The sequence below is a fragment of the Aphelocoma coerulescens genome, chromosome 8 (assembly GCF_041296385.1).
Source record: "Aphelocoma coerulescens isolate FSJ_1873_10779 chromosome 8, UR_Acoe_1.0, whole genome shotgun sequence".
Lineage (NCBI taxonomy): Eukaryota > Metazoa > Chordata > Aves > Passeriformes > Corvidae > Aphelocoma > Aphelocoma coerulescens.
Genome location: NC_091022.1, coordinates 31,619,764 through 31,630,088, shown reverse-complemented (window position 1 = coordinate 31,630,088; position 10,325 = coordinate 31,619,764). Strand labels below are relative to the sequence as shown.

Genomic DNA, 10,325 nt, shown 5'->3' with positions numbered 1-10,325 from the left:
CTCCCCCCGCACCGCCCGGACACATCAGCAGGGCGGGGGGACCCCGCGGCCGCTCCCCCCGCCCGCCCCCTCGGGCCGCGGCACCCTGGGATTTGTAGTCCCGGAGCCGCCCGCCCATCCCCCGGCCCGACGGGGCCCCCGCGGTCCCGCACATGCCGGTCCGGCACATCCCGGTTCGGGCCATCCCGCTCCGGCACATCCCGGCTCGGCGCATCCCGGCCCGGAGCATCCCGGCTCGCCGGAGCCGCGCTGCCCATGGAAGCGGCTCCCGGGGCACGTCCCGCACGCCCGTCACGGCCGTGCCCGCTGGGAGACGGGGGGGACCCACGGGGGACCGCGACCACCGCGGCTGCAGCCTGCGGGTACAACCTGTGGATGCCCCGCCTGCGAACAGCCGGAAAACAGCTGTGGGCGTGCAACCTGTGGATGCACAGCTGGAAAACTACAGCCCGGGGAGCTACAACCTGTGGCTGCACAGGCGGCGCGCACACACAGCCTGGAGATGGTGCACAGCCTGTGAACAGGCTGGGAGAGCAGCGTGCAAGAGCAGCCTGTCCCCGTACAGCCTGGCACCGCACAGCCTGGCACACACAGCCTGGCACACACAGCCTGTCACACACAGCCTGGCACACACAGCCTGGCACACGCAGCCTGTCACACGCAGCCCGCCGTGCCCAGGGGCTGCTCAGCGCTGGTGACACCGTGGGGGTGCCCGTGTCACTCCGTCTGTGTGACTGCGTGTGTGTGGCTCTGTGTGTGTCATTCCTTGCGTGTGCGCGTGTGTCACTCGCTGTGTGTGTCCGTGTCACTCGCTGTGTGTCTGTGTGTGACTCCCTCTGCGTGTGCGGCTGCATGTGTGTCGTTCCCTGTGTGCGCGTTGTCACTCCGTGCGTGTGTCACTGTGTGCGTGTCACTCCCGGCGCTGTCCCGGCGGGCGCTGCCCTGTGTCCGTGCACGACCGTGCCTGTGCACACGCGTGTCATACGCGTGGCCGCCGCTGCCGCGGACACCGCGGGGGCCGTGCGGTGCCCGTGCCGTGCCCATAGCGGGGCTGTACCGGGGCCGTGCCATGCCGTGCCCGTGCCGGGGCCGTGCCGTGCCGTGCCCGGGGCCGTGCCGGGGCCGTGCCGTGCCCATAGCGGGGCTGTACCGGGGCCGTGCCATGCCGTGCCCGTGCCGGGGCCGTGCCGTGCCGTGCCCGGGGCCGTGCCGTGCCCATAGCGGGGCTGTACCGGGGCCGTGCCGTGCCCGTGCCCGTGCCGGGGCCGTGCCGTGCCCGTGCCCGTGCCCGGGCCGTGCCGGGTGCGCGCTCCCGCGGGTGCCGCCGTGCCCGCGCGCCGCTTCCCGGCCCCCTCCCGCCCGCGCGCGCCCCCGCGCCTCCCCCGGAAGCGGGCGCGGGTCACGTGGGCGCGCGGCGCTGCCATAAACACGGCAAGATGGCGGCGCTCACGCCGCCCGCCCGCCCGTGCTGCGTCATGTCGCGCCCCGGCCCCGCCGCGCCCGCAGGTGGGTCCGGCCCGGCGCGGCCCCGGGCACCGCGGGGTGGGAGGCCGGCGGCGGGGGGAGCGGGGCCGGCGGCACCGGGCGCGGCGCTGCCCCGTGGCGCACTCGCATTTTCGGGGGGTGCGCGGGCGGGGCCGCCGCCCCCCCTGCCCCGGGCGGGTCCAGGCGCTCCTGAGGGGCGAGCGGCGCGGGGGGCGCCCCCCGGGCTCCTGCGGGCATGGGAGGGATCCCGTCCCGTCCCGTCCCGTCCCGTCCCGTGGCTGCTCCACGGCTTTCCCCCGCCCCCGTTCCAGGTAAGCTCGGGAAGCGCCCTCGAAGCAAAGTTGGGAGGGAGCGGCGGGGGCGGCCCGGGCTCCGCCGCCCCTCAGAGCCTCCGTGCCCGTCACCGCGGCCGTGTCACCGCCCGTCACGCCGCTGTATCCCCGTAACGAGCTGTTTGTTTTCTTTCTTCTTCAGGCTCGCCGAGATTTGCGTTCAAGCCGCGCTGAGGAAGATGGAAATGAGGTTTGCTCCCCACACGCCTCATGAGCCCGTGCAGGCTGAGAGCAGCTCGCAGCGCTGGAAGATCCTCGACCCGTGCGTAGGGGTGGGGAGGGACAAGCGCTGGGGCTGTGGGCAGGGAACGTCCCCAATCCCATCGCTGTGATGCTGAAGGAATTTTGGTTCCTATGAAACAAGTGAAAAAATGTCACCAGCCCCAAAGGGGCAGGAGGTGGAACTGGAGTTTAAAAACCAGCCAGGCCAGCTTAAATTGGTTTCAAAGGTGAGAACTGGCAGCAGACACTGGAAAGTAGAGGGTTTTTTTTTTTAAAAAGTGTATGGAAATATGCAGGGCCTTAGCAACAACAAAAACAAAATTGTGTGCTGGACTCCAAAACTAATGTGGCTTTTGCTGAAAAAAGGTGGGTTTTTTCCAGATAAATGGAGAACCTACTTAAGCTTTCTGCATCAGGTCTCTGTAGGTTTAGTCTGGCTGAGGCAAAGCAAAAACCAGTGTGTGTGTGTATGTGAGATGCAAGACAACAAACTGTGTTTGTATTGGGGGAAGAGCTGGATCCTCCAGAGAAAATGGCACCAGCCCTTGCAATATGGGTGTAACCCCAACAGTTGGCTGTGCCAGAGGGTGCTGGGGAGGAATTGTTCACCCTCTCCCTTTAATACCGTGATAAGTAACTGCTGGAGCATGGAGTAAAATCCTGATAGAGTGATCAAAGCATGCTTGAATTGTAAAACAGTGATTCTTCTCTCATCACCTCAGCCTGTGAAATGTAGAATTCCCAATCCTACACTTAAGCCATGCCACTGAAATCACTAGGATTCCTCACCTGGAATACCAATGGTGCTGTGAAGACACCTCAGTGAGAGCCAAGGGCTCATTGCTCATGCAGCTCCTTTCCTTTTCAAAACCCACCATTGCACGGACAGAACTCATTAATATTTTTAGCAAGTTTTTGTTGTGCTTTCCTAGCAACAGCCAATTCCTTAATGATTAATCCACAGACTGTGGCAAATCCACAAGTTTGGGGATGCATGCTGAAGTCATCTGTGCTGCCTTACGTCAGCATTGCATAATCTGTTGACTGTCCCCTTTTTATGTAATGTATGTTTGGAGTTTGTTTTAAAATGTACAAACGTTTTTTTCCCCTGCGTGCTGCTCCTCCGATATTCCATGTTTGCCTCTCCATTGCCCTCTGGAGTTGCAAACTTGTAAGGCAGCGTTTTCATGGCTGGATCCAGCCAAGTGTTGCATGTTTTTCTCTTTAAAACAGCCTCTGGAACATCTCAGCACCTTCTCTTTGCCAGGTAAGTTATTTAGAGTGATAAGAAAAAACCCACTTCTGGAGTTTCTGCTTCCTCCTGGTGGAAACATGGAAGCTTTTTGTGCTGCTCGAGTCCATCAACATCATAAATGGACTTTTATTGGAACCTTAGTAACACATTAACTTTGGCAACATAAAACCGTTGTGTTTTTTTAAACTCATTTCAGAACTTGATGTATCCAATTGCCTCAGGCAACATTAGGGGTGTAGAAATTGTTTTGTGATGTTTTCAGGAATGCCTGTTTTTAGGGATAAAAAAGACAAAGAAGGAGGGTAGAGTTGCAGAAATACACAACAAAGTGGGGCGTGGAGAAATAGTGCTGTGATCTTTTCAGCAGTGCCTGTTTTTAAGGAAGTAAAAAAACGGGGGGGAGTAAATACAGGTTGATGGCAGCTTATAATTTAACTTATAATTAGTGGGATTGTGTATTTCAAATGTTTTTATGTGGATTTGATGACCTAAAAATGCCAAGTCAGACACCCCGTGGCCCCTCTTTGCTTCCTGCAGTTGCAGCCCCTGTGAGCGTAGCTGGCACTGGGAGCTGCTCCTCTCAGAGGGCACGGGGAGGATCTGCCATGCTGGCTCTGGAGACACATGTGCCAAACTCCAGATGATCCCAGTGAAGGTGTGAGATGGGCTGGAAAATCCCAGCTCCTGGCAGCAGGAGCCTGGCGGGCTCAGGGCACGGTGCCGGTGCCGCCCTCGGGGTCGTGCCCGTGGTGATGCTGCTGTCCCAGAGTGGCTCCAGCAGCTTTCCTGGCTGGCTGCCACTGTCCCCACTGCCTGGCTGCTCCCTGACACCCAATACTTGAGCAGCATGAGCAGAGTGCTGCTGGCTGGCTGGATTTAAGGGGGAGAAAGGGCTGCCCCTGTGTAGAAGGTTGGTTACTCTTTCTCCATTAAATCCAGCGTGGGTGGATTTGCCCAGAAGAAGCTGCTGCTTAAAACCACTTTGAGCTGTGCTGCAGAAGCCACCGTGGTCATTAAAACAACACTAATTATGTGGATAATTTCCTAGAGTGAACCTCAGCTGCAAAGCCACTTTGTGTTAAGGCTCCTGAGGCTTTCACCCGTGGGGTGACGCGGGGTTTTGGGGACAGGGAGGAGGACACCAAGGACTCGGCAGTGCCACGGAGGGGCCAATGACTGCCAGGCTGCCCTGGCTCAGTTATCACAGTGCTGATGCTGTCTCTTGTAAAGGTACAGTACTGTGATAACTGAAGGATGGCAGCCATCTGAGCTTCACGGCATCCTGGGGCCACCAAACCCACCACGTGCATCGTCCTGCTCCTCTGGAGTGTGCTCGTTTCACCTGGAACCCTTGGCATAAAAGCCAAATTCGTTTCAATAAAATATTATACACTTTGCCTCTTTATTGGCTGTTTCGTCTCTGGAGGGCTTCCAGAAATGCTGTGCTTTGGAAGCCTTCAGGAATGATTCCCAAAGCAGGGTCCTGTGCAGCCTGGTGAATATTAACCAACAGAGGGGCTGCTCAGTGGGGGATACTTGGTAACAGAACAAATTATTCTGCAGCAATAGAGAAAATGAAGCACTCTTAAGATACTTTTTAATATTTTTTGTTAAAGATACCACAGTCTAGGCTGGCTACTGTAATTCATAGGTCTCCACATGGAAATAAGTGGGACGTGGATTCTTTCAGGCAGTGAGTTAGTGATGGAGCTGGGACAGTCCCTTGCAGGGTTTCCTCCGGGCTTTTCAGCTTAGTGAGTGGGAGACTGAATTTCCTGGGTCATTTTTACAGCGATGTCATCAAAATCCGTGGAAATGCGGCGGTTTTCAGGGAGCCTGTGCTGATCTTTGTGCCACGGGAGTTAACTCTGCAGTGCTGGGACACGACAGCAGAGGGGCCCCGCGGGCCGGCTTGTGGCGAGAGTGTGAAATCCCAGGATTTTTGCATAAAGCAACCGGAACCCTGCAGAAATGTTCGTGCAGCGCCTGTTTCCCAGATTCCTGCCCTTCCCCGGGGAACTGGTGGCATTCGGGCTGCCGAGGCTGATGCAGCACTTTCCAGAGGTCACTATTTGTTCTGATCCTGACGTTCAGACTGGTCATTGACCCAGTGGTGTTTAGAAACTCTTTCTTCGGGGCTGGATAATCCATGTCCAGCCAGGGCTTTGCCCTGTGCTTCCCTGCTGCTTGGGGGAGAGGACAGGGATTAGCCCCGAGATGGTAAGAAGATGGTTTTTTATTTCCCTGCTCCTCACTGGAAGTTTTTGGGGCCGGCCCAGCGGGGTTGGGGCTGTGCAGGTTTTGCTGTGATGGAAGGTATTGCTAGCCTGCGTCACTTAAAGGGGGGAAATTATTACTGGTGCTGTGACAGAGGCTCGAGGCTGGTTCTGGAGGAGGGCTCTGCTGCACCAAAAACAGCAAACGATAAAAAAAGACATCCTGCTAGCAAGAGTTTAAATTCTAGATTAAAATCTGAGCAGAGTCAAGGCTCAGCTTCCTCTTTCTGAAGGCTACAGGCACCTCTTGAGCAGGCAGGAATGTGCTTATCCCAAAAAGGAGCACTGGTCATCTCTGCATTGGCTGTCCCACAGCAGCACTGCTGTGCTCCTCCTTGCTGTGCCACACTCCCATTGCAGGATGAACGGGAGAGGAGGAGCTGTGGGATCCTGGAGATGGGAGCATTTGAAAGCTGCCAGGCTGCCCAGGGCTCTCTTTTTACCTATTTCTGGATCCAGCAGGTGCTCAGGGAATGAGCATCCCCTTTCCTGGGAGAAAAGCAGGTGCATCCAGCCAGGTCCTCATGGTGCTGCCCCAGGGGACAGCTCCAGGTGCTTCCTGATGGAAACAGTCAGGGTGGTGACTCCTTAGAGAAACCATAAAGTTCTTGTCCTTCCCACAGGAAGCAAGATAACTGCTCAGAGGCAGATCTGAGGTTTGTTATGGATCAGATCCAAGGAATACAGTTGCTCACCTGCCAAGCCATGGCTCAGGTTTGGGGTTAATGACCAACCTGTGTCGTTTTAGGGATGTGCAGCAGAGCTGTGCATGGGACACACATCTGGGGCTGCTGAACAGGGCACAGAGCCTGCCCCAGTGACTTGTGCCTCTCATTTCCTGTCACAAGAAGCACGGCCTTGAGCTCTGGCATGGGACAGGAACTGAAGCACTGGCTGTGCCTCAAAACAGCACCTCTCCAGTCAGACTTACTGGAGTTTATGTCCCTCTCTAGCACGGTGGACAGGGAGTCCATCTCTTTTTCCTGTAGCTTCCTACTGATCTAGGAATGGGACAGACTGGTGGGTTTGCTGTCCAAATGTTGCTGCACACTCTCAAAGTCTCTTTTGGCAGTAGAGCACTTCCTCCCACCAGCCTGTTAAAGCAAGACATAAACAACCGGCATCCAGTGATACAGCCTCAGAAACAAGGTCCTTGAGGAACATCCTCTATCTGATAAAGCTTTCTGTGATTCCTGGGATTGATCCCACGGCAAGGCAGTTTCTCGTGCCATGTTTCAGCTGCCATTCCAGATGGGTCTGTTCTTACCCAGCGGTTCTCAGGCTTTTGCATCAGGAAAGTCCCTTTTCCCATCTGGACGCCGCCGCCGCCTTCCCACCCACGTTCCGCATGAGGAGAGGAGCAGTTCTGCTCCTGTGATGTCTCCTCGGGGCTGTGAGGCTGCAGACAGGAACGGCTGCTCTGCTCCTGGCTCCCAGCCACAACTCAGCCTTTTAAGGGTGGGAGCTGCTGCTCGGAGCAGCCTGGCCCTTCTGACAGCAGCAGGATAAAAAGCATCCATTGTCTGCCAGCACTCAGCCTTGAAACCAGGTGAAGATGTTGCCTTTCCGCAAAATTGAATTTTTTTTTTCCAAATGTACCTTCTGTTCCTGTTGGACTAAAATAAAATAATCCTCCCCAACAGAGCTTCAAGCACTCAGTCATTTCAAAGTCCAGCAATGCCCCGTATGAGTCAGACTGGTTTAATTGCTGCTCATTCAGATCTTCTCCAGCTTAGTGGAGACACTTGAACTTTAACCCAGACCTTCATGATTAAACATCTTTACAAACCGAGCAGCCTACTCACAATGTCCCCATGCAAATATTAGATGTACCAGAAGATAAGTTTATGTCTGGTTAAGCAATTCCTTGCAGATGTTGGACAGAGTGGAATGAAGACTGTGCTGAAGTTTGTCTGTACTGTCCTGTTTTTCCCTGGAACTGGGAAAAGCAGTGCCCAGGAGCAGTGTGGGAACAGAGGATGACACGATCCCTTCTCCTTTCTCCATAAGATGTTTCTGCCTGTATCTCACATTTTGGAAACAGCTGCTTGCTGAGTTGTTGGGTTATATGTAAACCCTGCAGTTTGTCATTAGCTTGATTCACCAAGGGAAGCTGTGACTTTATTTGATGGCTGATCAGGGACAGAAGTACTCAGCAGGAGCTGAGTGTTCCAGTGTGGTGCAGTAGCAAAGTTACTGCTGTGATTTCTGTATTTGGGCAGATGAGAAAGCCAGGATTGCACAACTTGGTACATAATCTGCACTTCATAACATTTCACAGGAACAGGAGAGGTGCACAGACCCACGTGTGGATTAATACACTCTTATACAAGGCCTCTAATTGATGTTGGCCCAAAGTTATAATTCTTCTGGGAGTGATGGAGCCAGAGGAAAGACCCCTCTCCTCCAGACAGCTTTGGCTCATAGCTGTGCTTCAGTTTATAGATGAAATTCTAATCCAAATCTCAAATTCCCCTTTGACTTCAAGAGGCTGAGAGCTGCACTTTGGGTTTTTTGATGCACAGGGATGTGCATCTGCCACTGGAAAAAGCCTCTTTCAACCAGAGCAGAAAACAGGGAGAAAACCATGAGGGCTGCTTGGGTTTTTCCTTGGATCTTCTTAAGTCAGGCACTGCAGCCTCATCTGTAGCTCAGGACATGGCAGTCCCCAGTGCTGTGCCCACACAGGGTCACTTTTTAAGTTAAGGCAGATTTGCTCAGATTTGGTTCTGGACAGCAGTGCCAGGGGAGCCCAGAGCTGGAGCCCATGGGATGGAAGGGTGGAGAGGGCAGGGGGTTGTCGATGCTCCCTCTGCCACCTCCTCCCCACGGTGAATGTCAGAGCTCTATTGACTGGCCTCTCTTTGAATTAACTCCAGGAGCAGGCAAAGTACACTGAAAATTCGGGAGAGACGTGTTTAAACATTTGCACAAGCTTCATATTCCTCCTGCCTAAAAATAAGTCTGGCAGAGAGCAAATGGTTCCTGGTCAAGGTGTTGGTGGATGGACAACAGAGCTGAGGACCCCATCCCAGCACCCAAGAAGACCCCATCCATGGGTCTTGTCCCTGCTGCTGGGACCAGCCTGGCACTGATGGTGGTGGAAAGTTCAAGTTCATGAGCTGAGGGCTGCACACACAAGGGCAGCACCAGCACAGGCAGGTTTGGTCTGCTGGCAAAGAGCCCTGGGCAAAGGGCTGGTGGAGGAGAAGCAGAGGTCAGTGAGCATCAGGGCTTTAAATGCTACAGGGAGAGCTGTTTTCCATGGTGGGATTCTCACCTCCTGCATTTTTTAAAATGAGTTTAAGGAAAACACACAAGAAAAAGGTGTCAGTGTTTGGGCAGAAGTGATTCTTCCAGATGGAAGTGGATGAGGAGGAGTCAGTCCTTTTCCCATGGAAGCACGGGCTGTGCTGGATGAGATGGACACAGATCACAGAGACAATGTGAGAAGCTCCATGAGGATGTTCCTGATTTGGTGTGTTCCATATGCAAGCAGTTTCCTGAAACGTGTGCTCACATTCCCTGAGTGATAAAAAAGTCACATGGTTGGCTGAGCAAAATCTCCTTGCTGTGCAGAGCAACCACATCTCCAGCATCCAAAACCTTGCTGCATCCTGGTTTGAAATGAAATGAAAATTTCCAGAGGTTTATTGCTAATGAAGTCTAATTAATTTTGGATGTAAATGTACCAAGCTTCTGCAGTCGTGTTTGCAGCCCCATTAAAGGAAATCTCATGAGTGTTTTATCTGAAAATTATTAGAAGAACAAGGTCTGTTTAGTTCCTTCTTAGACTATGGACTTCTCACTTCTTCACCACTTGAACTCAGCTAAGTTAATATCCCAGCCTTTTAAAACAACTGCCTGAAATATAAGAGGAAATGAGGAAAACAGAGAGATGGGAGAAAATTCCTCCACTGCTCCTCACCTCCATAGGTTTCATGGACTGGAGTGGTAACATCAGCTATTTCCAACAGATTTTGTGTTGCAGCCTGGATGTTCTCAGTAGGTTTGAAACCCATATCCAAGTGCACTGTGACAATTCTGCTCTTAATGTGTGCCATTTAAAGGCCACCCAGGATGACAGAGACCAGCCAGAATATCACATTTCTCTAAGATCCTTGACACTTTTCTTTTTCCTCTTCCCACACCTTTCCACAGCAGCTACGGTCCTGCTGACTCCATTCAACCAGCACAGCAGGACTGGGGCCCTCAGATCATCCCTAATGGGAAAAAACTCCACTTTCCTCCAGACTTGGAGCTTGTTTGCCACCCTGCCTGTATTTCTGAACCCTCTGTGCCATTATGAACAACACCCTTCCTGGGAACACAACCTTAATTCCCAATCTTATGACAGAGGGAGGGGGAATATGGCGAAGCCCAGCTCAAAATGCTGCTTTGTAACCCAGACTGAGGAACTGGAATTTCCAAAAGTGCACCTGAGAAAAACAGCAGCAGCAGAGTGAGCTTTGGAATTTGTCCAAGCATTAAAGATTTTAGAAATGCTACGTGCTCTGTGTCACATGTGTCCCCCTGAGTGGGACGGGGAACCTGCAATGCTGGGCATGACCTGAGAAATGCCCCAGCCATGTAAACAAGCTCTGGGGTGTGTGGACAGAGAGGGACATGATCAATATTGTATCATTTTGGTGACAAATGTGGCATTTCTGATCCTAAAATACTTAATTCCTGCTCTGGTTGAGGTCACTGCTCCGCTTTGTCCCCTCCTGTGCTTTGTGCCTCCCCACCAGCACA

At 53.7% G+C, this 10,325-nt stretch overlaps 1 long non-coding RNA gene across 1 annotated transcript; it reads left to right on the top strand.

Annotated features, from left to right (window-relative positions):
• Positions 1 to 1,427: 1,427 nt before the first annotated feature.
• On the top strand, positions 1,428 to 10,325 carry LOC138114322 (uncharacterized). The gene is made up of 3 exons (XR_011152588.1): positions 1,428 to 1,506; positions 1,960 to 3,306; positions 5,087 to 10,325. It is a non-coding gene; the product is annotated as an uncharacterized lncRNA (long non-coding RNA).